Genomic DNA, 26836 nt, shown 5'->3' on the forward strand with positions numbered 1-26836 from the left:
ACGTGGGGAGGAAAGTGTGAGGAGGAAGAGGGGCCAATTTGGGAAAATTCCATTGTTAGGGGAGAGTGAGTCATCTCACCCACGCTCTGCCTTGACCCCACATGACCCAGCTCAACCCAGCACCTCAGGACAAAGTCTTCCTGCCTTCCCCACACTCAGCACCTCACGTGAAACTCTTTCCCCATTCCCCACACTTCCCCATGCTTCCCCATGACCCGAGGATGACAGAGGCGATGATGATGATGATGAGGAAATGACATGGGAGTGGGAGGACAGGAATGACTTTATCCCCCACATTCACTCGTTCACCCACGAAAATCAGGCCGGGTGTATTGTTCCTGAACTAAACCATAGTTCAAGTAGGCTTGACTTTTTTAGGAACTACTTCCCTGTTGAGTTTGTGTTGAAAACTGTTGCACTAACAAACACCTTTGCAGCATTTAAGCGAAGGGGAATGACACAGACACTACACAGCCGATTGTTTGAGCCTGTCGTGACCCTGAATGAAATGTATGTTTTCCTAGTGCTTGTGCTTTTGATGGGGATATTGAAAGAAAAATCAGCGTCCTTCCTATTGGACTGTTGATCCAGTAATGGTGACACCATTTTTTGGCAAGGTGATGGGGAAGAATAGATTTCAGTACATCCTGAGCTGCCTACATTTTTTTTACACTCTTGACCCAGCTAAAGCTAACAACATGGACAGGATGAGAAGGATACGTTTAGTTTTTGATCACCTTTGAGAGAAATTCCGTACCTCCTTCCCTTCACACTGAGACCTCGTCATAGACGAGAGTCTCTTGCTATGGAGAGGTATATCCCCAGTATATCCCCAGCAAAAGACACAGGTTTGGCTTCAAAATCTTCGTGACGGACATCACAGAAGATAGACGCTTGGGACTCTCAGGAGCTGTGGTAAAAACTATGATCGAGGAATACCTTCATCGTGGGCACGTTCTTTACCCTTCCTTGCCAGGTACCTTCACCTGCAGGAAACTGGTCTGTGCAGCACTATAAAGAACCATCGGCACATGTTGAAGGTGGGGAGGAAGCTTCAGAAAAAGAAGGTTGTTTTTTACAAGGCCAATAATATCCTCACAACAGCATAGCACCACAACTGCAAAGCCTTCCTCCTCTCCTCTGTTTATTGGCCCCTTGTACACCGCACAGACAGTATAGATTACAGGGCAGAAGGGCGGCGCCACGTCTGGAAACCAGAACCTGTCTTAGCCTACAATGTAAATATGCACAGGTTGCTCAATCGGACACCATGATTTCCAGTGTGGATTGTGCCAGGCCCACGATGAAGTGGTATAAGAAATTATTCTTCCACCTCCTCGACATCACCATCCTCAATGCTCACTATCTCCACATACATACCACTGGCATCCAGGAGACCTTCGAGGGCTATATTCGTGAGTTGGTGAGGGAGATAGTGGGGGAATATGGGGAAGATAGAAATGCTGCTCGCCACCGCTACACTGCCGCCCCACCTATCCGCCTCACCGCTACTCTGTTGGGAAAAGATTTATATCCAATATTTTTTTCCTCAATCAGGAGGGTAGGGGTTCAAGCTAAGGAATTCAGTTTTGCATTTAATGCAAGGATGATCAACCTCGTTTGATCCTGAGCGGCATTGCTGGGACAATATCCCCAACCTTCCCTCAGCCGTAAGCCACCACAGGCTCCATTTGCATGGTGTGCTTTAACCAACTGGACAACCAGGCGTCATTTCGTTATATGATTATCATCCATCGTAGTAAATGGTTTCTTGGGTCAACAATAATCACAAGTCAAGAAAATAATCAAGAATGATTGCTTTGTTTCCTATCAATTTCCATATGCTGATTAAAAAAAAATAATAATAATCTGAATCTTTTATTTGCCCTATAACAGGACCGAACATGAATATAAATAGGCGAGGAAGAAGTATGGAAGGGCAATGAAAGAAGTATGTTAGTTGACATCTTGCCTCAGTACTGTTCAGACGTACACTGTAATACTTTGATTAACCTGAGTTCTTTCCTAAAATGCTTTGTAGAAGTTTTATTTCTGTAGAGGAGTTCATTGTGCTTTATTATTTGTTTCAGAGTCACCTGTAGTTTATCTGGCAGTGGCAATAAGAGGTTGTGGTAACTGTCCGGAAAGTTCCAGTTACATCTCTGATGAATTTGTTATAAGGAAGCAACGTTGGGTCTGGTTAGTACTTGGATGGGTGACCGCCTGGGAACACCAGATGCTGTTGGCATAACGTTCTCCCTACGTGTCAAGTGGGGTTGGTGGAGAATTAGTGCCCCTCCCTGTAAAACAATTAACTCTAAGCCCTTGGCCACCCCGTTTGGGATACATGGCGTCTGGCAATGAATGAATGAAAAAAAAAATGACAGTGAAATGTTACAGACTTCGTCCATAAAATATTTTATCCATATTTGGAGTGAAACTTGGAGACCTTGACAAATCATGGGCTTCCCATAAAATCTGCTGTATAAATGCTGAAGAAATACGACAGTGTCCAAAAGGAACACGATACTGTATTCTTTTTTTGCTCTGTTGTTCCGGTGATCCGGAGGGAGCCAAAGATCCACAGTGGTGACTTATTCGTCTGCACGTGCAAAGTTCAAAGACACGACAATAAAATTGAAAAGTAATTTCTTATCCAAAATTTCCATCTGCCTTATGGCCTTTTGCTCATGGACCAGATGTACCCTTCCTAATACCACCTGAGAACCCTAAAAACATACATCATAACTCTGTCTAAGAAAGCAGCAGCAACAGTGATGATGTAGACTTCAGTGTGAAAGAGATAACACAGAACCTAAATTTTTTCATCAACATGAAGTAAATGATCTGGTGAGAGACTTAGGCCTTGCTAACGGGTATGCTGAGAATTTAGATTTCAGACATACATCCAAAATTTTAATAGTGCCTGGAACATCGTTCTCCTGGTGGTACAACTGAAAAAAATCATATTTTAAGCAAGAAGGTAATGTGGGTTAATGGACCTATTCTGCTGGATTAACAGAAAATTTTGGTGTAATTAACAATGCTGACAATTGAAGACTGTTCAATGTGTCTTTGAAATGGAGTCTTAAGGCTGGTTTTTATACACGGTAGTAACATGTATGTTTCTGTTCCTGTTCCTCATTCAATGCATATTAAAAAAAAAAGGTATAAAACCTGATTAATAGTTAAATAAGATTAATTAAAAAGACCACAACTGGATTATTTGTTAAGACTTAAAGGTATTTTATATGCAGCTTGGACAACAGTCGGGTTGCACAAAGTTTCCATGTCTTTTGTGTGAGTGGGACAGTAATGCCAGGAATCTACACTGAGATCAAAAGCAATGGCCAAGTTGGAGACATTTTTCACCAGGGATAAAGATCTGGTTGATCCAAAACAGGATTCTTTTCCCCTCTCTACATATAAAACATGACTAGTTGAAACAGTCTGCTGAAGCTTTGCCACGAGACAGAGATGGTTCCAAATATTTGTACAAGAAGTTACCAGGACTGTCAGATGCCAAGCTCAAAGAGGGTATACTGTGTATGTCAAACCTGATATAAATGAGCTTGTCAAGGATGCAGACTCTGAAAACTCTTCTTGATAATGAAACAGATTCATCGATTGTCTTGAAAAATGTCATTAAAAACTTTATGTAACTATACGAGTAAGGATCCAGACTACTGCAGTACTGTGTGCAGAATGCTGGAAAAGTTGAAGGACTAAGGATGTAAGATGAGTCTCCAAGTACATTTTCCAAATGCCAATTTGGACTACTATCCGGTGAAATCTGGGAGATTCGATTGAAGAACAAGATGAAGGATTTCACCAGGATATAAAGGAGAAAGAAAGAAGATACCAAGGAAAATAGAATGACAACATAATGACCGATTTCTACTGGATGTTACACTGCGAGAATCCAGCAAAAACCCTATAAACGAAGGAGTTGCAGGTGCTGATAAAAGAAAAAAAATGCAGTTTTGAATGAAGGAGTTTTTATTATTAATGGTGTGCATTTTGTCTGATTTTATTAAGAATTTACAGCAGTGAAAACCTTTTTTTTTCCTTTGTCTATATGCCAGTTCATGCATATTCATTAGCAATATTTATCATCATTTTGTGAGAAAACCTTGCCCGAGCAAGGATCCAGTGTTAAACTTGGAACCAGCAACCAAAAACGAAAAATCTATCTAGGCTACTGATTAAGTGAAGATCACTGAAATGTTTCCAACATATTCTATTTTCATACCTGTATAATAAAATAATAATATTAATAACTAGTTACCTGTTTACTTATTGTGTAGCCACAACAAGGAAACTTCGCCATAACTAGTTATGAAACATTGGCATCATAAACAAGTCTGTGACCTCTAATAGTAGTTCAAGGTCATTCATATCTGGAACAAGTACTTGGATTAACCTCAGGTAGCTTCCTGTGTAATACTAATAATATCTGAAGACAAAGGTGTGGAAGAATGCATGGGTACATTTTCCATTTGTCTCAATAACTGGTTAACTGTATGCTTATCTGTAACCATATTCGTTTCAGATAATAAGAGGGATCACAGCTGTATATCTGAAGAGTTACATCTTCACAGCTTTTGTTGTTTTCTATAAAAAAAAAAAAAAAATGCGACAAGAAAACACAGCAGATTTGAATTCAGTACTTTCCAATAGACTAAATGGCCAAATTTTCAGCCAAAATTGTCGACAAACTTTTTTATTATAAGGTTTTCAAGCAAATAGCTGTATCTCAATGAGTTTCTGATATACTCCAATTTCAAATATGAAATTTTTTCACCAGAAATGAGTGTACGACCTTCAAAAATAGATCAAAGTCATTATATATACTAGGCACAGAAGCTTGGGTTACCCTAGGGTACCTTCCTGTAATATCATCAACATCTAAGAAAAAAAAGTGCAAGGAAAAATAATAGTAATACTTACAAAAACAATAAGACTCACCATTTATATGTCAAAGCTTAATAGCTAATTACCTATTAACTTATTGTGTAGCCACAGTCAGGAAACTTCTCCATAATTAGTCATGGTATGAAATTTTGGCATCATAAACAAGTCTGTGACCTTTAAAAATAGTTCAAGGTGATTTATATTTGGAACATGTACTTAGATTAACCTAAGGTAACTTCTTGAATAGTATCAACAATATCTTAAGACAAAGGTGTGGAAGAAATAAATGAAGCAAGGGTACATTTTACATTTGTCTGAATAACTGGCCAACTGCAACCATATTCTTTTCATTTAGCAAAAGGGACCACAGCTATTTTTCTGTAAAGTTACAACTTTACAACTTCTGTGGTTTTCTCTAAAATTTGTTACAAAGTAAACAATCAGCAGATTTGAATTTGGTACTTTCCACTTGGGTAAATAGCAAAATATTCAGCCAAAATTCTCACCAAACATTTTTATCTTAGGATTATCAAACAAATAGCTATATTTCAATTAGTTTTTGAGATGTCTCAGTTTCAAATTTTTAATTTTGCACCATTAATGAGTGTATAACCTTAAAACAATAGGCCAAGGTCATTAATATTTGGCACAATTACTTGTGTTGCCCTATGGCACCTTCCTGTATAATATCAAAGAGATCTAAGAAAAAAAGTGCGAAGGAAAAAAATAATAAAACATTAAGCTTCGTGAAATGCTTGTGTATGGTGAAGCTTAATAATACTTGCCACAACAATAAACTTTGGTATATATATGACGGAGCTTAACTCTCCCGGGCATGTTGACGCAAATCGTGTTCCATGTTTTTTTGTGATAAACGCACATTGACACGAATTGCATGAAAAAGCTAAAAAATTCACAAAAAATAAGTTTTCGGCCGATTTGCGTCAAATTTTGGTGCATTCTAGCATGCCAGTCTCATCTCCAATGCAAGTACTTGGCAACACTGTGACTGCTTTGATTAGACAAGGCACAGCAGAAAAACCTCAGAACCCCATGACCAGCCGGGCTGAAGGATAGTGCTGCTGCCAGTCATCCCTTTAAATCTGCCATTTCCCCCCTCCCACCCAAGGCAGAAGCCATAATTGAAATATTGTGATTGTACAGTATTTTTTACTATAATGTGAAGTGATTGTGTCTATGGAGCTTAGATATATTGTTCGTAAAGCACTGGGGCCCATTATCAGCCGTTAGGCCTAGAGACAAGAGTCTGGTTTGTTATAGTGGGGTTTCCATTCTGCTTCACCTTGCCCGTAAATGATGTGAGTATTTTACCTTTGTAGTGAAGCCAGTGCTTGTATCTGTGAAACATATAGTGCCTGGATTATTGAAATAGTTGACCTACCATAGCAGGCGTTATGTACGCCATAGAGATATGCCATAGTCGCTAAGGGAACATGCAGTCACATACACCATAGAGACAGGAAGGGAATAAGAGAAGAGGTTGGGATGGAATCATGTGATAGTGTTTTATATTGCATATGGTTTAGTGTGAAATATACGTATAAAATAGTGCAGTGAGTGTTCATTGAGAAATATTGTGTGCATTGACTGACTTAGCGCACACCTAGCACAAGGATCTGAGACAACAAATACAACGCACAATCAGAGACTTCAGTGAAAAGGTATTGTACCAATCTCAGACAGTGCTATATTGCGTATTTAGTGTGAAATATATGTATAAAATAGTGGAGTGAGTATTCACCGAGTAATATTGCGTGCATTGACTGACTTAGTACAAACCTAGTGCAAGGTTCAGAGACAAGAAATATGCCACACAGCTGCATATATATACGTATATTGTGCAGCGAATGGTCATGGAGAAATCAGTTGTGTGCATTGCATGTATTAGACAAACTTAGCACAAGGAGGAGAGAACAAATATGTCACACACACACACACACACACACACACACACTACATAACTCCTCAATTTTAAACCCTTCAAGGTCTTGCCAGCATCTCAACACCCCTGCAGGCAGTGAGTTATATGTATTTTGTTTATTTGTATATTGGTGTATTTCTATAGTTCTGTATTTTTTTTTACACAAGTATTGTTTTTTACATATACACATATGAGATGAAAGAAAGTTCAGCTTCAGTATCAGTAGTACCTAACAAAAGGACTAGTGGTCATGTCGAGTTTCTGAGAGCACTATCAATAAGCTTACGTTATTTTACGTGTATACTTTGAGTAAAAAAAGAAAATAAAACCTAACGAGCGAAATTATGTAGGTGTGGGTGAGACAGGGAAAGAGTTTTTATCTCGCTTGTGGCGAGGAGAAGTATTCTACGTTTGTTGTCCATTTACTTGAAAATTATTGGACGTATCGATTTCCTGTAAGAACCATGATAAAGATCAATGAATTCTACGTAATTACATGACCAAAATATAAGCCTTTGGGAGTATATTTTTTATGTAAAGGCGGGGGAAGAGAGTGTTTTATCTCGCTTGCAGTAAAACTATGCAGCGCTTGGAGGAGTATTCTATGTTTGTTGTCCATTTATTTGAGAAGTATTGGATGTATTGATTTCCTGTGAGAACCATGATAAAGATCGGTGAATCCTACATATGTACATGACCAAAATATAAGTCTTGGAGGACAAATTTTTTAGGTAAAGGCGGAAGAAGAGAGTGTCTTTTTCTTGCTTGTGGTTAAACTATGCAGCACTCGGAGGAGTATTCTACATATGTCCTCCATTTGCTTGAAAACTATTGGATGTACCAATTTCCTGTAAGAACCATGATAAAGATAAGTGAATTCTATGTATGTACAGGACATAACAATGTAATATCCCTGATGAAAAGTCATTGTTACATAGGCAGGAATATAACTTACTGTGCACACATGATGAAAGTGCAGCACAGGTGTGGGTACTCATTAGTTTTTTGCGGTTTACTCGGAAACTATGAGGAAAGTAGTAGTGATGACGAAGTTCCCTTACCACGAAAATCAAGGTATGTGGGCTACACTAGGACAACACGTGGAAGGAGGCCACCTGCTCGTCATCGTCTTGCACGTCATGATGATGAGGAGGAAGGGGAGGGGGAAGGTAGTCCAGCAGTTCAGGGAGTGATTGGGGAAGCCTAGGATTCCCCACGTGGGGAGGAAAGTGTGAGGAGGAAGAGGGGCCAATTTGGGAAAATTCCATTGTTAGGGGAGAGTGAGTCATCTCACCCACGCTCTGCCTTGACCCCACATGACCCAGCTCAACCCAGCACCTCAGGACAAAGTCTTCCTGCCTTCCCCACACTCAGCACCTCACGTGAAACTCTTTCCCCATTCCCCACATTTCCCCATGCTTCCCCATGACCCGAGGATGACAGAGGCGATGATGATGATGATGAGGAAATGACATGGGAGTGGGAGGACAGGAATGACTGAGTTTGTGTTGAAAACTGTTGCACTAACAAACACCTTTGCAGCATTTAAGCGAAGGGGAATGACACAGACACTACACAGCCGATTGTTTGAGCCTGTCGTGACCCTGAATGAAATGTATGTTTTCCTAGTGCTTGTGCTTTTGATGGGGATATTGAAAGAAAAATCAGCGTCCTTCCTATTGGACTGTTGATCCAGTAATGGTGACACCATTTTTTGGCAAGGTGATGGGGAAGAATAGATTTCAGTACATCCTGAGCTGCCTACATTTTTTTTACACTCTTGACCCAGCTAAAGCTAACAACATGGACAGGATGAGAAGGATACGTTTAGTTTTTGATCACCTTTGAGAGAAATTCCGTACCTCCTTCCCTTCACACTGAGACCTCGTCATAGACGAGAGTCTCTTGCTATGGAGAGGTATATCCCCAGTATATCCCCAGCAAAAGACACAGGTTTGGCTTCAAAATCTTCGTGACGGACATCACAGAAGATAGACGCTTGGGACTCTCAGGAGCTGTGGTAAAAACTATGATCGAGGAATACCTTCATCGTGGGCACGTTCTTTACCCTTCCTTGCCAGGTACCTTCACCTGCAGGAAACTGGTCTGTGCAGCACTATAAAGAACCATCGGCACATGTTGAAGGTGGGGAGGAAGCTTCAGAAAAAGAAGGTTGTTTTTTACAAGGCCAATAATATCCTCACAACAGCATAGCACCACAACTGCAAAGCCTTCCTCCTCTCCTCTGTTTATTGGCCCCTTGTACACCGCACAGACAGTATAGATTACAGGGCAGAAGGGCGGCGCCACGATCTGGAAACCAGACCCTGTCTTAGCCTACAATGTAAATATGCACAGGTTGCTCAATCGGACACCATGATTTCCAGTGTGGATTGTGCCAGGCCCACGATGAAGTGGTATAAGAAATTATTCTTCCACCTCCTCGACATCACCATCCTCAATGCTCACTATCTCCACATACATACCACTGGCATCCAGGAGACCTTCGAGGGCTATATTCGTGAGTTGGTGAGGGAGATAGTGGGGGAATATGGGGAAGATAGAAATGCTGCTCGCCACCGCTACACTGCCGCCCCACCTATCCGCCTCACCGCTACTCTGTTGGGAAAAGATTTATATCCAATATTTTTTTCCTCAATCAGGAGGGTAGGGGTTCAAGCTAAGGAATTCAGTTTTGCATTTAATGCAAGGATGATCAACCTCATTTGATCCTGAGCGGCATTGCTGGGACAATATCCCCAACCTTCCCTCAGCCGTAAGCCACCACAGGCTCCATTTGCATGGTGTGCTTTAACCAACTGGACAACCAGGCGTCATTTCGTTATATGATTATCATCCATCGTAGTAAATGGTTTCTTGGGTCAACAATAATCACAAGTCAAGAAAATAATCAAGAATGATTGCTTTGTTTCCTATCAATTTCCATATGCTGATTAAAAAAAAATAATAATAATCTGAATCTTTTATTTGCCCTATAACAGGACCGAACATGAATATAAATAGGCGAGGAAGAAGTATGGAAGGGCAATGAAAGAAGTATGTTAGTTGACATCTTGCCTCAGTACTGTTCAGACGTACACTGTAATACTTTGATTAACCTGAGTTCTTTCCTAAAATGCTTTGTAGAAGTTTTATTTCTGTAGAGGAGTTCATTGTGCTTTATTATTTGTTTCAGAGTCACCTGTAGTTTATCTGGCAGTGGCAATAAGAGGTTGTGGTAACTGTCCGGAAAGTTCCAGTTACATCTCTGATGAATTTGTTATAAGGAAGCAACGTTGGGTCTGGTTAGTACTTGGATGGGTGACCGCCTGGGAACACCAGATGCTGTTGGCATAACGTTCTCCCTACGTGTCAAGTGGGGTTGGTGGAGAATTAGTGCCCCTCCCTGTAAAACAATTAACTCTAAGCCCTTGGCCACCCCGTTTGGGATACATGGCGTCTGGCAATGAATGAATGAAAAAAATGACAGTGAAATGTTACAGACTTCGTCCATAAAATATTTTATCCATATTTGGAGTGAAACTTGGAGACCTTGACAAATCATGGGCTTCCCATAAAATCTGCTGTATAAATGCTGAAGAAATACGACAGTGTCCAAAAGGAACACGATACTGTATTCTTTTTTTGCTCTGTTGTTCCGGTGATCCGGAGGGAGCCAAAGATCCACAGTGGTGACTTATTCGTCTGCACGTGCAAAGTTCAAAGACACGACAATAAAATTGAAAAGTAATTTCTTATCCAAAATTTCCATCTGCCTTATGGCCTTTTGCTCATGGACCAGATGTACCCTTCCTAATACCACCTGAGAACCCTAAAAACATACATCATAACTCTGTCTAAGAAAGCAGCAGCAACAGTGATGATGTAGACTTCAGTGTGAAAGAGATAACACAGAACCTAAATTTTTTCATCAACATGAAGTAAATGATCTGGTGAGAGACTTAGGCCTTGCTAACGGGTATGCTGAGAATTTAGATTTCAGACATACATCCAAAATTTTAATAGTGCCTGGAACATCGTTCTCCTGGTGGTACAACTGAAAAAAATCATATTTTAAGCAAGAAGGTAATGTGGGTTAATGGACCTATTCTGCTGGATTAACAGAAAATTTTGGTGTAATTAACAATGCTGACAATTGAAGACTGTTCAATGTGTCTTTGAAATGGAGTCTTAAGGCTGGTTTTTATACACGGTAGTAACATGTATGTTTCTGTTCCTGTTCCTCATTCAATGCATATTAAAAAAAAAAAGGTATAAAACCTGATTAATAGTTAAATAAGATTAATTAAAAAGACCACAACTGGATTATTTGTTAAGACTTAAAGGTATTTTATATGCAGCTTGGACAACAGTCGGGTTGCACAAAGTTTCCATGTCTTTTGTGTGAGTGGGACAGTAATGCCAGGAATCTACACTGAGATCAAAAGCAATGGCCAAGTTGGAGACATTTTTCACCAGGGATAAAGATCTGGTTGATCCAAAACAGGATTCTTTTCCCCTCTCTACATATAAAACATGACTAGTTGAAACAGTCTGCTGAAGCTTTGCCACGAGACAGAGATGGTTCCAAATATTTGTACAAGAAGTTACCAGGACTGTCAGATGCCAAGCTCAAAGAGGGTATACTGTGTATGTCAAACCTGATATAAATGAGCTTGTCAAGGATGCAGACTCTGAAAACTCTTCTTGATAATGAAACAGATTCATCGATTGTCTTGAAAAATGTCATTAAAAACTTTATGTAACTATACGAGTAAGGATCCAGACTACTGCAGTACTGTGTGCAGAATGCTGGAAAAGTTGAAGGACTAAGGATGTAAGATGAGTCTCCAAGTACATTTTCCAAATGCCAATTTGGACTACTATCCGGTGAAATCTGGGAGATTCGATTGAAGAACAAGATGAAGGATTTCACCAGGATATAAAGGAGAAAGAAAGAAGATACCAAGGAAAATAGAATGACAACATAATGACCGATTTCTACTGGATGTTACACTGCGAGAATCCAGCAAAAACCCTATAAACGAAGGAGTTGCAGGTGCTGATAAAAGAAAAAAATGCAGTTTTGAATGAAGGAGTTTTTATTATTAATGGTGTGCATTTTGTCTGATTTTATTAAGAATTTACAGCAGTGAAAACCTTTTTTTTTCCTTTGTCTATATGCCAGTTCATGCATATTCATTAGCAATATTTATCATCATTTTGTGAGAAAACCTTGCCCGAGCAAGGATCCAGTGTTAAACTTGGAACCAGCAACCAAAAACGAAAAATCTATCTAGGCTACTGATTAAGTGAAGATCACTGAAATGTTTTCAACATATTCTATTTTCATACCTGTATAATAAAATAATAATATTAATAACTAGTTACCTGTTTACTTATTGTGTAGCCACAACAAGGAAACTTCGCCATAACTAGTTATGAAACATTGGCATCATAAACAAGTCTGTGACCTCTAATAGTAGTTCAAGGTCATTCATATCTGGAACAAGAACTTGGATTAACCTCAGGTAGCTTCCTGTGTAATACTAATAATATCTGAAGACAAAGGTCTGGAAGAATGCATGGGTACATTTTCCATTTGTCTCAATAACTGGTTAACTGTATGCTTATCTGTAACCATATTCGTTTCAGATAATAAGAGGGATCACAGCTGTATATCTGAAGAGTTACATCTTCACAGCTTTTGTTGTTTTCTATAAAAAAAAAAAAAAATGCGACAAGAAAACACAGCAGATTTGAATTCAGTACTTTCCAATAGACTAAATGGCCAAATTTTCAGCCAAAATTGTCGACAAACTTTTTTATTATAAGGTTTTCAAGCAAATAGCTGTATCTCAATGAGTTTCTGATATACTCCAATTTCAAATATGAAATTTTTTCACCAGAAATGAGTGTACGACCTTCAAAAATAGATCAAAGTCATTATATATACTAGGCACAGAAGCTTGGGTTACCCTAGGGTACCTTCCTGTAATATCATCAACATCTAAGAAAAAAAGTGCAAGGAAAAATAATAGTAATACTTACAAAAACAATAAGACTCACCATTTATATGTCAAAGCTTAATAGCTAATTACCTATTAACTTATTGTGTAGCCACAGTCAGGAAACTTCTCCATAATTAGTCATGGTATGAAATTTTGGCATCATAAACAAGTCTGTGACCTTTAAAAATAGTTCAAGGTGATTTATATTTGGAACATGTACTTAGATTAACCTAAGGTAACTTCTTGAATAGTATCAACAATATCTTAAGACAAAGGTGTGGAAGAAATAAATGAAGCAAGGGTACATTTTACATTTGTCTGAATAACTGGCCAACTGCAACCATATTCTTTTCATTTAGCAAAAGGGACCACAGCTATTTTTCTGTAAAGTTACAACTTTACAACTTCTGTGGTTTTCTCTAAAATTTGTTACAAAGTAAACAATCAGCAGATTTGAATTTGGTACTTTCCACTTGGGTAAATAGCAAAATATTCAGCCAAAATTCTCACCAAACATTTTTATCTTAGGATTATCAAACAAATAGCTATATTTCAATTAGTTTTTGAGATGTCTCAGTTTCAAATTTTTAATTTTGCACCATTAATGAGTGTATAACCTTAAAACAATAGGCCAAGGTCATTAATATTTGGCACAATTACTTGTGTTGCCCTATGGCACCTTCCTGTATAATATCAAAGAGATCTAAGAAAAAAGTGCGAAGGAAAAAAATAATAAAACATTAAGCTTCGTGAAATGCTTGTGTATGGTGAAGCTTAATAATACTTGCCACAACAATAAACTTTGGTATATATATGACGGAGCTTAACTCTCCCGGGCATGTTGACGCAAATCGTGTTCCATGTTTTTTTGTGATAAACGCACATTGACACGAATTGCATGAAAAAGCTAAAAAAAATTCACAAAAAAATAAGTTTTCGGCCGATTTGCGTCAAATTTTGGTGCATTCTAGCATGCCAGTCTCATCTCCAATGCAAGTACTTGGCAACACTGTGACTGCTTTGATTAGACAAGGCACAGCAGAAAAACCTCAGAACCCCATGACCAGCCGGGCTGAAGGATAGTGCTGCTGCCAGTCATCCCTTTAAATCTGCCATTTCCCCCCTCCCACCCAAGGCAGAAGCCATAATTGAAATATTGTGATTGTACAGTATTTTTTACTATAATGTGAAGTGATTGTGTCTATGGAGCTTAGATATATTGTTCGTAAAGCACTGGGGCCCATTATCAGCCGTTAGGCCTAGAGACAAGAGTCTGGTTTGTTATAGTGGGGTTTCCATTCTGCTTCACCTTGCCCGTAAATGATGTGAGTATTTTACCTTTGTAGTGAAGCCAGTGCTTGTATCTGTGAAACATATAGTGCCTGGATTATTGAAATAGTTGACCTACCATAGCAGGCGTTATGTACGCCATAGAGATATGCCATAGTCGCTAAGGGAACATGCAGTCACATACACCATAGAGACAGGAAGGGAATAAGAGAGGAGGTTGGGATGGAATCATGTGATAGTGTTTTATATTGCATATGGTTTAGTGTGAAATATACGTATAAAATAGTGCAGTGAGTGTTCATTGAGAAATATTGTGTGCATTGACTGACTTAGCGCACACCTAGCACAAGGATCTGAGACAACAAATACAACGCACAATCAGAGACTTCAGTGAAAAGGTATTGTACCAATCTCAGACAGTGCTATATTGCGTATTTAGTGTGAAATATATGTATAAAATAGTGGAGTGAGTATTCACCGAGTAATATTGCGTGCATTGACTGACTTAGTACAAACCTAGTGCAAGGTTCAGAGACAAGAAATATGCCACACAGCTGCATATATATACGTATATTGTGCAGCGAATGGTCATGGAGAAATCAGTTGTGTGCATTGCATGTATTAGACAAACTTAGCACAAGGAGGAGAGAACAAATATGTCACACACACACACACACACACACACACACACACTACATAACTCCTCAATTTTAAACCCTTCAAGGTCTTGCCAGCATCTCAACACCCCTGCAGGCAGTGAGTTATATGTATTTTGTTTATTTGTATATTGGTGTATTTCTATAGTTCTGTATTTTTTTACACAAGTATTGTTTTTTACATATACACATATGAGATGAAAGAAAGTTCAGCTTCAGTATCAGTAGTACCTAACAAAAGGACTAGTGGTCATGTCGAGTTTCTGAGAGCACTATCAATAAGCTTACGTTATTTTACGTGTATACTTTGAGTAAAAAAAGAAAATAAAACCTAACGAGCGAAATTATGTAGGTGTGGGTGAGACAGGGAAAGAGTTTTATCTCGCTTGTGGCGAGGAGAAGTATTCTACGTTTGTTGTCCATTTACTTGAAAATTATTGGACGTATCGATTTCCTGTAAGAACCATGATAAAGATCAATGAATTCTACGTAATTACATGACCAAAATATAAGCCTTTGGGAGTATATTTTTTATGTAAAGGGGGAAGAGAGTGTTTTTATCTCGCTTGCAGTAAAACTATGCAGCGCTTGGAGGAGTATTCTATGTTTGTTGTCCATTTATTTGAGAAGTATTGGATGTATTGATTTCCTGTGAGAACCATGATAAAGATCGGTGAATCCTACATATGTACATGACCAAAATATAAGTCTTGGAGGACAAATTTTTTAGGTAAAGGCGGAAGAAGAGAGTGTCTTTTTCTTGCTTGTGGTTAAACTATGCAGCACTCGGAGGAGTATTCTACATATGTCCTCCATTTGCTTGAAAACTATTGGATGTACCAATTTCCTGTAAGAACCATGATAAAGATAAGTGAATTCTATGTATGTACAGGACATAACAATGTAATATCCCTGATGAAAAGTCATTGTTACATAGGCAGGAATATAACTTACTGTGCACACATGATGAAAGTGCAGCACAGGTGTGGGTACTCATTAGTTTTTTGAGGTTTACTCGGAAACTATGAGGCCCATGAAAAATCTGTAGGTACCATGAGAAAGCTCATGAAATTCTACACAAGATTATGAAATAAAAACATAACCTGTGCGAGAAAACTTTTGCAGTAGAGCTCCCTGAACAAAAATCATTTTATTTTAGTGGCTTTTAGTTTTTTGCTGTTTTCTCGACAACTGCAAATCGTAACACAACCGGACAAATCTCAATAAATAGCTGATGAAATTCTCTATCATAACTTCTACTAATATTTTTCTGTATGATGGAAGACATTCGAACTAGGATGTTGGGAAGTGAGATTGATGTTCTGAAATGTTTATTCACACTGGCCTAATGTACTTTTATTTGTATTTTTCTTATTCTTTTTTTCTTTTTGCATATCAGCTAGAACAAACATCGGCGAATATGATAATGAAGGTTTCATGGCAATATATAGAAGTTTGGGTGACAAAAATAAGGCGAGAATACAGGTTTTCAATGGCACACGGGCAGGCTGACGGGGAGGGGGGGTGTAATAAAATTGCACACTGGAAAACTTACTAAAACTTATCCCTGCGCAAAAGGGTTAATAATGATGAAATAATAATAATAATAATTCCTGCAAACAGATTTCACTTGCACTGAAAAACGTTTGCATCCTTACTGTTACAGTAACTGTGGCATTATTAACTCTTTTCATATGTACTTAGAAACCTACTGGGTCGTCCATGACAAAATGGATGCCAGGTAGTGGGAGGCCTCACTAAGTTGGTGGAGGGTGAGGGAGCTGGGGCTTTTTCTTATACCTAATATTCACGTGAAAACTGTTAGGATCAAAAGCTACTGGATTCAATACAGGAGTTTTTCCAAACACAACATGGAAAGGAGAACACCTGAAAATGAGGACCAGATGACCCCTGATTATTAGATCTCATGATTTACTCGGCAAGAATATGAAACTGGCAATATAATCTATCCCTCCCCCCCCCCTATTCGGCAAAAGCAACCATGTAGTATTAAATTGCAGTTTCAGGATAGCATATCTGATATAGTTAGCGATAATCAAAGTTACAAGAAGAGCCTAAACTACAAAAAGGGCAATAAATCGTACACTAGATGTCTTCTTATAAAATTCCTTACAATATAGGCAAAACAAAGAAAGCAAAATGAAATCAGCGCATTATAAGGTACAAGACATTTTTGAGACTACATATACTGTAAAGCTAAAATTTCAAATTTCCCAACATCATAGCATAACATTTTTCTCACAGCTTTCTGCATCCTGTATCAGTTTTCAATATCAGCAGATTTTTATGCCCTCTTCAGTGGTGTAATTATACTTACAATAAGACCAACAATTATACAGTAGAAATTATTTCGAAAAATTGATTCACAAGGAGCGGATACGGAATGTCCATATATATTGCAAATGGTGGCCGTGATTTTTTTTTTTTTTTCAGAAATAATATACAGTACATTAGAATATTATTTTTATGAGCTTTTCAGTGCTTGTATCAGAATTTTATTAGGTTGAATACTTTTCATGAAGCCGAGAAACCAAAGGGCTGTTGAAAGCATGGCTGTGAACTGTTTTAGACTAAGTGTTCGACTGACGTATTTTTCACATTTTCTTTGTATTTTCCATGTAGGTAGCAGTGTATCGCATAGTAGATATCATGCATTTTTTATGGTGGCTTCAGCTTTTCTGTATGTCCAAAAATATAGGAGGAAAAGGAAAAACAGTATGGTGCATGTAGATACCTCTGTATGTAGTTGTTTTTTTTTAATACCGTATACTTAACAGGGGTCCTCAACCGGGGGCAAACCCTCAGGGATTCGTAGGAGGGTTTCCAGGGGGTACTTAGCTGGCTGACGAAAAAATATTGAAATCTACTCTGTGAGAGAGAGAGAGAGAGAGAGAGAGAGAGAGAGAGAGAGAGTTATAGATGCACGTATAAGGTTGGTTCACGTTCATGCAGCAAACCGAGAAATGGTCAGACAACCAGTGACTCCAAAACCTGGCCAACTTGAAGGATTATTCATACATCTAAACTCGTTAAACTTATTCCATCAAGGCCTTTTTTCCACAGTGATTGATTTCATGGACAAATTAAAATCATGAAGCAGGAAGCAGCTCGGGAAGGGAAGGTCAATGAAGAGAATCTTAGCTTGTTTGGTCACCTTAGTGAGGCACTTAATAAAAGCAAAGGTACCGGCACTGAAAAACTAGAATTGGTGCACCTTGTACAAACACATTTTTCTTTCCTATAAATGGAATTGAAGTCTTATTTCCTCGAACAGAGAGGGTTGGAAGTTGGGATCAAAATTTATCAGAGTAACATCACTTTTAATGTGCACCTGCTCCCAGATGACATGCAAGAAGAATTTCTAGAGCTGGTAAACGACTCTGTTGCAAAAGATGCATTTGAAACACTTCCCTTGACCAAGTTCTAGTCTAAAATGCTTAAGCTTTATCCTTCTGTAGCTGATGTTCCTGTGAGGTCTTTGTTGGTATTCCCTGTTACTTACCTATTTGAGTAAGGATTTTCAGCGCTGTTGAACACAAAAACCAATCATCATGCACGACTCAGTGTGCAGCATGACCTTCGAGTATATCTGTCTAATACTGTTCCTAGAACTGGCAAACTTGTTTGAAAAAACAGCCATAGCCTTCAAACTGAAAATTAACTGTTTGTCATATCAGAAACATGGTGTTAATGCTTACTTGCCAACTGAAGTAATTATAATCTCGTTAGTCTTACAATAACCACTATATTACCTTATTCACTGGATTAGTCCTAATGTTTTTCTTCACAGTGTAACTACAGTTTCATTCCTGTGAGGTAGTGATGTTAATGCTGAAGTGCTTAACAAAGTTATTATAGTTTCAACCATTTGAAAAAATACATTGCAGTACCGTTGTATACTGAATTAGTCTGAATATATCACCATTTCTATTCAGGGTCAGATTAATAGGGGTACGCCCGAAGTACGGGCTGATGGTGTGAAAACTCAGGGGGAACTTGGTGAAATAAAAATTTGGATCCCTTTCCTTTGGGACATACTTTTAAAATAAGAATGATCCAGAGCATAACTTTGTGCATATTACCTTATAGGTAACACAAAAATGAGGAGTACAGTCTTCCAGAAAACCCAGTATGTCCTGCATATTCCTCATCAAATACTTCCTCAAAATATGGTTGATATCACTAATGTCAGTCGAAACATAAATGTTACAATATATATATATCTATCTATATACCTAGGCTGCTTCCCCCAAGGAAAGGGAGGTAGCCGAGACAGGACGACTCACTCTCCATTTACTCATCCATTCAAACACATTCATTCGCATCTTAGCCCCAAAGGGGAGAACGGACAATATATATACAATTATAAAAAGCATTTAGCAAAATGAATGAAGATGGCGGGATGTTAGTGGGTCGAAAAGCATCGCAACAAAGTCGAGACAGTAAAATTAACTGTAATCCCATTCCTACTTTTTTATGACACTGTTTACGCATACTGGATTCATAGATACACCATTATCATGACATTTTTCAGGTGCACTAATGCTACACCATAATGGTGCGTTCCACCAGATAGGCATGGGGTTACAGGTAGTTTTGCAGCCTTGACCATGTTCCGGTGGTTTTGGGCTCATTGTCAGCCCTACGTCTTCATATATTTTACTATGTTATTTATACTTAGTTTAGTAACTTTGTTTGAAGGGTTGTTTGAATTTTTTTTTTAAATAAAATATTCAACTTATCAGTATTGTTATAGCAAAGGGACTGATGAAGACTCTGACTAACCCACTCCATTTCGAAAGGTCTCTCTTGAGATAATAAAAAATTTCTGGAGAAAGTAACATGACTTACTAAGGGGACACAATTAACACTCATGCCTTGCAATCGGTCTATGACCAAACATCTGATTTAGTTCTGTGGCCATTTTCGTTCTCAGACTGATCTCAGATTCGACTTACTTCATCCTTGCGTGACCTTGAATTCCTCCATTAAGGGTGGATCAAACTGGATCAAAACCGTCTAAGTAGACCTTCCCCAGTGACCTTGGCCTTTTATCCTATTGTTCTCAAAACTGAACAACTTATTTTTATCGCAGACCCCACATCATTGAACCTAGATCAATCCAAACTGAATAACAACATCTTAAGTTAAACAGCTGAAAATCTGACAATATCCTGCAACCCTTAAATTTCATTGAATGATCTAAAAATTAGAAAACTTTACTCTTTTTTCACCCACTGCCATTCTACTATGTTCTGTCATAATCGGAATATGAAATGTAAAAGCTGACTTATTCCTACCCTATTACCTTCGACCTTTTTCGGGCAGTATATATCGTGGTTCTTACCCTGTGGAGAAATAAACCCCCTCTGAGCAAAAAGGAAAATAATCGGTTTTACCATTTTATTGTTAGAAGTGTTTAAGAAAGAAGAAGGACAGGGAGAAATAGGGATTTTTGTAGGTTGTGATTTAGCGTATTAGCGTTAAGGTTCAGTTACACTGGAGGATATTTTAGGTACAGCAAAACTTCAGAAGTAGGGCTGGACTACATACCTCCATGTTTGGGAGATACGAGGGATTATATCTGTTTAGGTTCTCACAAAGAGAGAGAGTGTGTATGATTGAAAAAATCCCTACTTACATTTGCAGACTGATGACATCAATGGCTTGAGATAGGCAGATATATATATATATATATATATATATATATATATATATATATATATACTTATGCGAGGAAGAAGGAACCAAAGGCCATGAGCCCGCAGTAACAGTTCCCTCCAAGAGAAAAACAAAATACAATATAGAGCCAAATTCAAGATCCGATCATTTTGAGATGCCTGGACACACTGCGTTTGAAAGACTGGAGATCATAGGCAGCAGGAAATACAGACAGAGGGAGACAGTTCCAGAGCTGACCTGTTGCATAAATGAAAGACTGGGAGTAACGGTTAACTCTTGCATTAGAGAGTTGGACAGAAAAAGGATGAGAGTTTGCTGCCAGACGGGTGCTACGCGCCCGTCGTAGAGGTGGAGGAATGCAAGCAGACAGTTCAGAGGAGCAGTGACCATTAAAGTAGCGATAGAAAAGAGACAAAGATGCAACAGTGCGGCAAAGAGACAGAGGTTGAAGGGAGTCAGTAAGAGGAGGAGAGTTAATGAGACGAAAAGCCTTTGACTCCACCCTATTGAGAAGAGCTGTATGTGGGGAGCCTCCCCACACATGAGAGTTGTACTCCACACAGGGGCGGATAAAACCCCTGTATAGAGTCAACAATTGCGCAGGGGTAAAGAAAGAACGGAGTCGGCTCAGCACACCCAATCTCTTGGAAGCAGATTTTACAAGAGATGTAATATGATCTTTCCAAGATAAGTCCCGAGTAAATGAAACCCCAAGCATGTTCAAGGAAGATGCAGGATTAAGCTGAATATTATTAAACATTAGTGGGTATACGTGTGGCAGATTTTGTCGGGTTGATAGGTGTAAATACTGAGTCTTAGACGCATTAAAGACAACCATATTATTTTTACCCCAGTCAGAGATACGAGCCAAATCAGACATTAGGTGTGCCACAGCCTCATCCCTTGCTTGTTGAAGTAACTGTTGAGATGGGCGTTGCGGAAACCGAATGGAAAGGTGAAGGGTGGAGTCATCAGCGTATGAGTGGATAGGGTTAGATGTACAGCTTAGAAGATCATTGATGAATAAAAGGAAGAGAGTTGGTGATAGGACAGAGCCCTGAGGAACACCACTGTTGATAGATCTAGGAGAAGAATGATGGCCGTCTACAACAGCGGCTATAGAACGACCAGAAAGGAAGCTAGCGATGAAGGCACAGATAGAAGGATAGAAACCGCAGGAGGGCAGTTTGGAAATCAAAAATTTATGCCAGACTCGATCGAAAGCCTTTGAGATGTGAAGTGCAATGGCAAAGCTTTCGCCAAAGTCCCGAAAGGAGGATGACCAAGAGTCTGAAAGGTAGGTGAGAAGATCGCCAGTGGAGCGTCCCTGACGGAACCCATACTGACGATCGGAAAGAAGGTTGTGATAGGAAAGATGCCTTAAAATTTTTCTATTAAGAACTGACTCAAAAACTTTTGAAATACAGGACGTTAAAGCAATTGGACGATAGTTGGAGGGTTGGGAGTGGTCACCCTTCTTTGGAACTGGCTGAATGAGAGCAAACTTCCAGCAAGAAGGAAAGGTACAAGTTGACAGACAAAGGCGAAAGAGTTTGCCTAGGCAGGGTGTAAGCACAGAATCACAGTTCTTGAGAACAACAGGAGGGACCCCATCAGGCCCATATGCCTTGTTAGTACTGAGGCCAGTGATGGCAGAAAATACATCAACTGAAGAAATTTTAATGTCAGCCATGAGGAAGTCAGAGGGGGGAAGTGATGGAGGAACAGCACCGGAATCGTCTAAGATAGAATTGGAGGAGAAAGTCTGTGCGAAGAGATCTGCTTTATCATTAGAAGAAATAGCTACAGAACCATCAGAGTAGAAAATAGGAGGGAAGGATGATGAGGTAAAGTTGTTAGAAAGATTTTTGGCAAGATGCCAGAAGGAGCGGGAAGAATTCGAGTCGGAGAGTTGAGAGCATTTAGTATGGATGAAATTATTTTTAGTAGAGTGAAGAACAGACTTAGCACGATTCCGGGCAGAAACGTAAAGATGATGTGATTCAGGGGTGGGTTGGCTCCGGTACCTTTTGTAGGCCCTCTCCTTGTTGCGGACAGCATTAGAACAAGCGTGATTAAACCAAGGCTTTCTTGCATTAGTCAAAGGATATGAGAAAGGAATGTATGCTTCCATGCCCGAAAGAATAACCTCCGTAATGCGCAAGTCACACTCAGATGGCTCACGGCTATGGAAGCAATAATCATTCCAGGGAAAATCAAAGAAGTACTGCCTGAGGGCCTCCCAGTCCGCGGCTCCAAAATGCCACAGACGACATTTCCCTGGGGGGTCCACAGGCCGTACCGGAGCGATAGGACAGGTTAAGGTAATAAGGTTGTGATTGGAGGAGCCCAACGGAGAGAAAAGATTAACAGAGTAAGCAGAAGGATTAATTGTGAGGAAGACGTCAAGTATGTTGGAGCTCTCTCCAAGGCGGTCAGGGATACGGGTAGGGTGCTGTACAAGCTGCTCTAGGTCATTAAGGATAGAAAAGATGTAGGGTTGTTCACCAGGTGGATCCGTGAAAGGAGAGGAGAGCCAAAGGTGGTGGTGAACATTGAAATCTCCAAGAATGGAGATTTCAGAGAAAGGAGAAATGGATAGAATGTGTTCCATCGTAGAAGTAAGATAGTCGAAGAATTTTGGAGAGTCAGTAGAATTAGGGGATAAGTAAACAGCACAGATATATTTAGTCAGAGAATGACAGGAAAGCCGAAGCCAGAGTGTGGAGAATTCAGAAGAATCCAGTTCAGGAACACGAGAGCAAGATAAGTCGTTGCGTATTTATACACAACAGCCACCTTTGGCTTTGAAATGAGTATAGAGAAAGTAGGAGGATACAGAAAAGGGTTTGCTGTCAGTTGCCTCAGACAGCTGAGACTCCGTTAGAAAAAGAAGGTGAGGTTTAGAGGAGAGGTGGTGCTCAAAAAAGCGAAAGTTAGAGGAAAGGCCACGAATGTTGCAGAAATGAAGAAGAGAGTCAGACCGTGGTTCCAGGCACCTTGAGTCGTCATCGGGAGACGGGCAGATGGTGGGGGCATTTATGGTCCCCCCCCCCCTGGGGACTCCGAGGCTTGATAAGACGACGCAATTTTTGGTAAATTTTGAATAGGAAGTGTAGTGTGTACTGTGCATGTAGTTTGGTGAAGATAGTTAGAGAAGTTTGTACTGGAGAGCATGCTGGCCTACTCTCTGTGTAACTGAGACATTGAAAAAGTTCAGCAAAGGGGGATGGTCAGGAACTAGTCCTGAGGGCTGATGAAACGGGAGCTTCAGCACTCCCTGTCATCAGCTTTCCATCCACCTCGGGAGTACTGCCCTGCTCGACTGGTGCTACAGTCTACTCCTCATATATATATATATATATATATATATATATATATATATATATATATATATCAGGGATGGATCCAGGGGGGGATGGGGGGATGCATTCCCCCCAGCCGGCCATGCATCATTGAATAAAGAGGCAATTTCAACATTGAAATATCAGTATGTCGCATCAAGTCTTTGGTTGAATCAGCAAATCAGACTCCCCCACCGAAAATTCCTGGATCCACCCCTGATATATATATATATATATATATATATATATATATATATATATATATATATATATATATACAGTATATATATATATATACAGGGTGTAACGCGACGTATGACAAAAACTTACACCAATGATCTATCATGTAATTCTGAGTATATTTTGTTCTATAAACATATGCTCTCTGCGACCCCAGTTCAGTACCCAGCATTCGGCTGTTTTGTGTAAAAGCTCGTCTCTTGCATGCGCCATTGGGTGAGAGCTTCGCAGGGCGACGGGAGACGAGTATTATTAGCTTATACTGTACTATACATAAAAATCCCATATCCTATCAGTACACACGAGTTTTAAGAAGAAACTTTACCTAGTCTATTGATTCTTTAACATCAAGTCATGCATTCATGCAATTCTTTTGCACATATCGACTGTAATTAAGGATTAAATTCAAATTTTATGGCTTGCAAGGGAGTAGGGAGGGAGGACAGGCTGGTGTGTTGTTGCCAGTTATGTAATATTTGGTTTGTAGGATGTTGCTACCAGCATTATCATAACACCCACAGCTCATTTAGTGAAAAAAACTTATTCTAAAGGGAGATTAGCCTTACTTTAAGTTAGGAAGAATTTTATTAATCACAATTTTTCTGCTGCAAGTAAACGTGGCGCCATTGGGTATCTCCACCTGTGTTCCTCTCTGCAGCACATCATCGCAGAATCCGTAAAAAAATACACGATATCTGCATATTTTTCACTGCTGTACGTACGTGGCATGCTGTTTCATGGACATGTGAAGCTGAACCCGGTGAACAACAGAACGCGGAGAACAGTATTTGAAGTATGTGCCTCCCCTGCAAATGTTCCCGTCCAAATGACACTAGACGCAGGGTTGCCAAGTCCTTATCATCAGTCTCGCTAGTTTAGTCCTGAAAACTTGCTAGAATGTCGCTAGATAATAAACACTGCAAAACATCGCTAGAAAATACGATAAAATCTCTAGAATATCACCTAAAAATGGCAAAAATATCCAGAATGTAGCTAGATATCATATTGCCAGATGTTAGTGCCGCAAGTAGAAGCAAGAAAATAGGTCTAGCAACATACTCGTTACATTGGCAATCCTGTATCACTGTTCTCACGTCAGCATATGAAAAAAATGGTGCCACGTTTACTTGCCGCAGAAAAATTGTTATGAATAATAATATTACTCCTGAATTAAAGTGAGGCTGGTCACTCAGTAGGGTAATGTTCTTTCACTGAATGAGCTGTGGGTGTTATGATAATGCTGGTAGCAACATCCTACAAACCAAATATTACATAACTGGCAACAACACACCAGCCTGTCCTCCCTCCCTACTCCCTTTCAAGCCATAAAATTTGAATTTAATCCTTAATTACAGTCGATATGTGCAAAAGAATTGCATGAATGCATGACTTGATGTTAAAGAAGCAATAGACTAGGTAAAGTTTCTTCTTAAAACTCGTGTGTACTGATAGGATATGGGATTTTTATGTATAGTACAGTATAAGCTAATAATACTCGTCTCCCGTCGCCCTGCGAAGCGCTCACCCAATGGCGCATGCAAGGGACGAGCTTTTACACAAAACAGCCGAATGCTGGGTACTGAACTGGGGTCGCAGAGAGCATATGTTTATAGAACAAAATATACTCAGAATTACATGATAGATCATTGGTGTAAGTTTTTGTCATACGTCGCGGTACACCCTGTATATATATAAATATATATATATATATATATATATATATATATATATATATATATATATATATATATATATATATATATTGTATATTATATATATTATATATGAAGTGGGCAATGAGAAAGCTTGGCTTGGAGGAGTGGCTGGGTAGGGTGGTTATGGCTATGTATGCGGGTGCTCACACCCAGGTAAGAGTGAATGGAGATTTGAGTGGTGAGTTTTCCGTGAATATTGGTGTGCATCATGGGTCAGTCTTGAGTCCCATGTTGTTTATCATGATACTTGAAGCCCTTTCACGTGACTTTAGAAACGGACTCCCGTGGGAGTTGTTGTATGCTGATGATTTGGTGTTGATTGCAGAGAACGAAAGGGAGGTGGAGGAAATGTTTAGGAAGTGGAGAGATGGTATGGGGCACAAGGGTTTAAGGGTAAATGCAAATAAAACAAAAGTGATGATATCTAGGGTTGGTGGCGGTACTGTCAAAGACGAGGGAGAGTGGCCATGTGCAGTTTGCCACAAGGGCGTGGGAAGTAATTCCATCTTGTGCGGTGTGTGTGATAAATGAGTGCATAAGAGATGTACTGGTATCACAGGTAGACTGCGAGATAATGCTGATTTTATGTGTATGGCGTGTCGGGTAGAGCAGGTGGAGATTGTCAGACGTGAATGGATTGAACTTGCTGGTGAATCTCTTGAGTGTGTGGAAGAGTTTTGTTATTTGGGAGACATGTTGTGTGCTGGAGGTGGGGCTGGAGCTATCTCTGTGGCTAGAGTGAGAAGTGGTTGGAAGAAGTTCAGGGAGCTCTTGCCTCTCCAGTCATTGAGAGGACTCTCCCTACGTGCTAAGGGGTCTTTGTATGCAGCATGTGTTAGGAGTGTAATGCTGTACGGTAGTGAGACCTGGGCAGTGAAGATGATATTCTCCGGCTCAGACGTACAGAAATGACAATGATTAAGAGGATGTGCAGTGCATCCCTGCGTCCAAGGCCTGGAGGGCCTGGGTTTACGATGGAAGAGTTGAGAGGTAGAATGGGACTGGAGTGTATTGGTGTTGT

Source organism: Coenobita brevimanus, chromosome 53 (genome assembly GCF_032717465.1).
Source record: "Coenobita brevimanus isolate Jiangsu-jjx chromosome 53, ASM3271746v2, whole genome shotgun sequence".
NCBI lineage: Eukaryota > Metazoa > Arthropoda > Malacostraca > Decapoda > Coenobitidae > Coenobita > Coenobita brevimanus.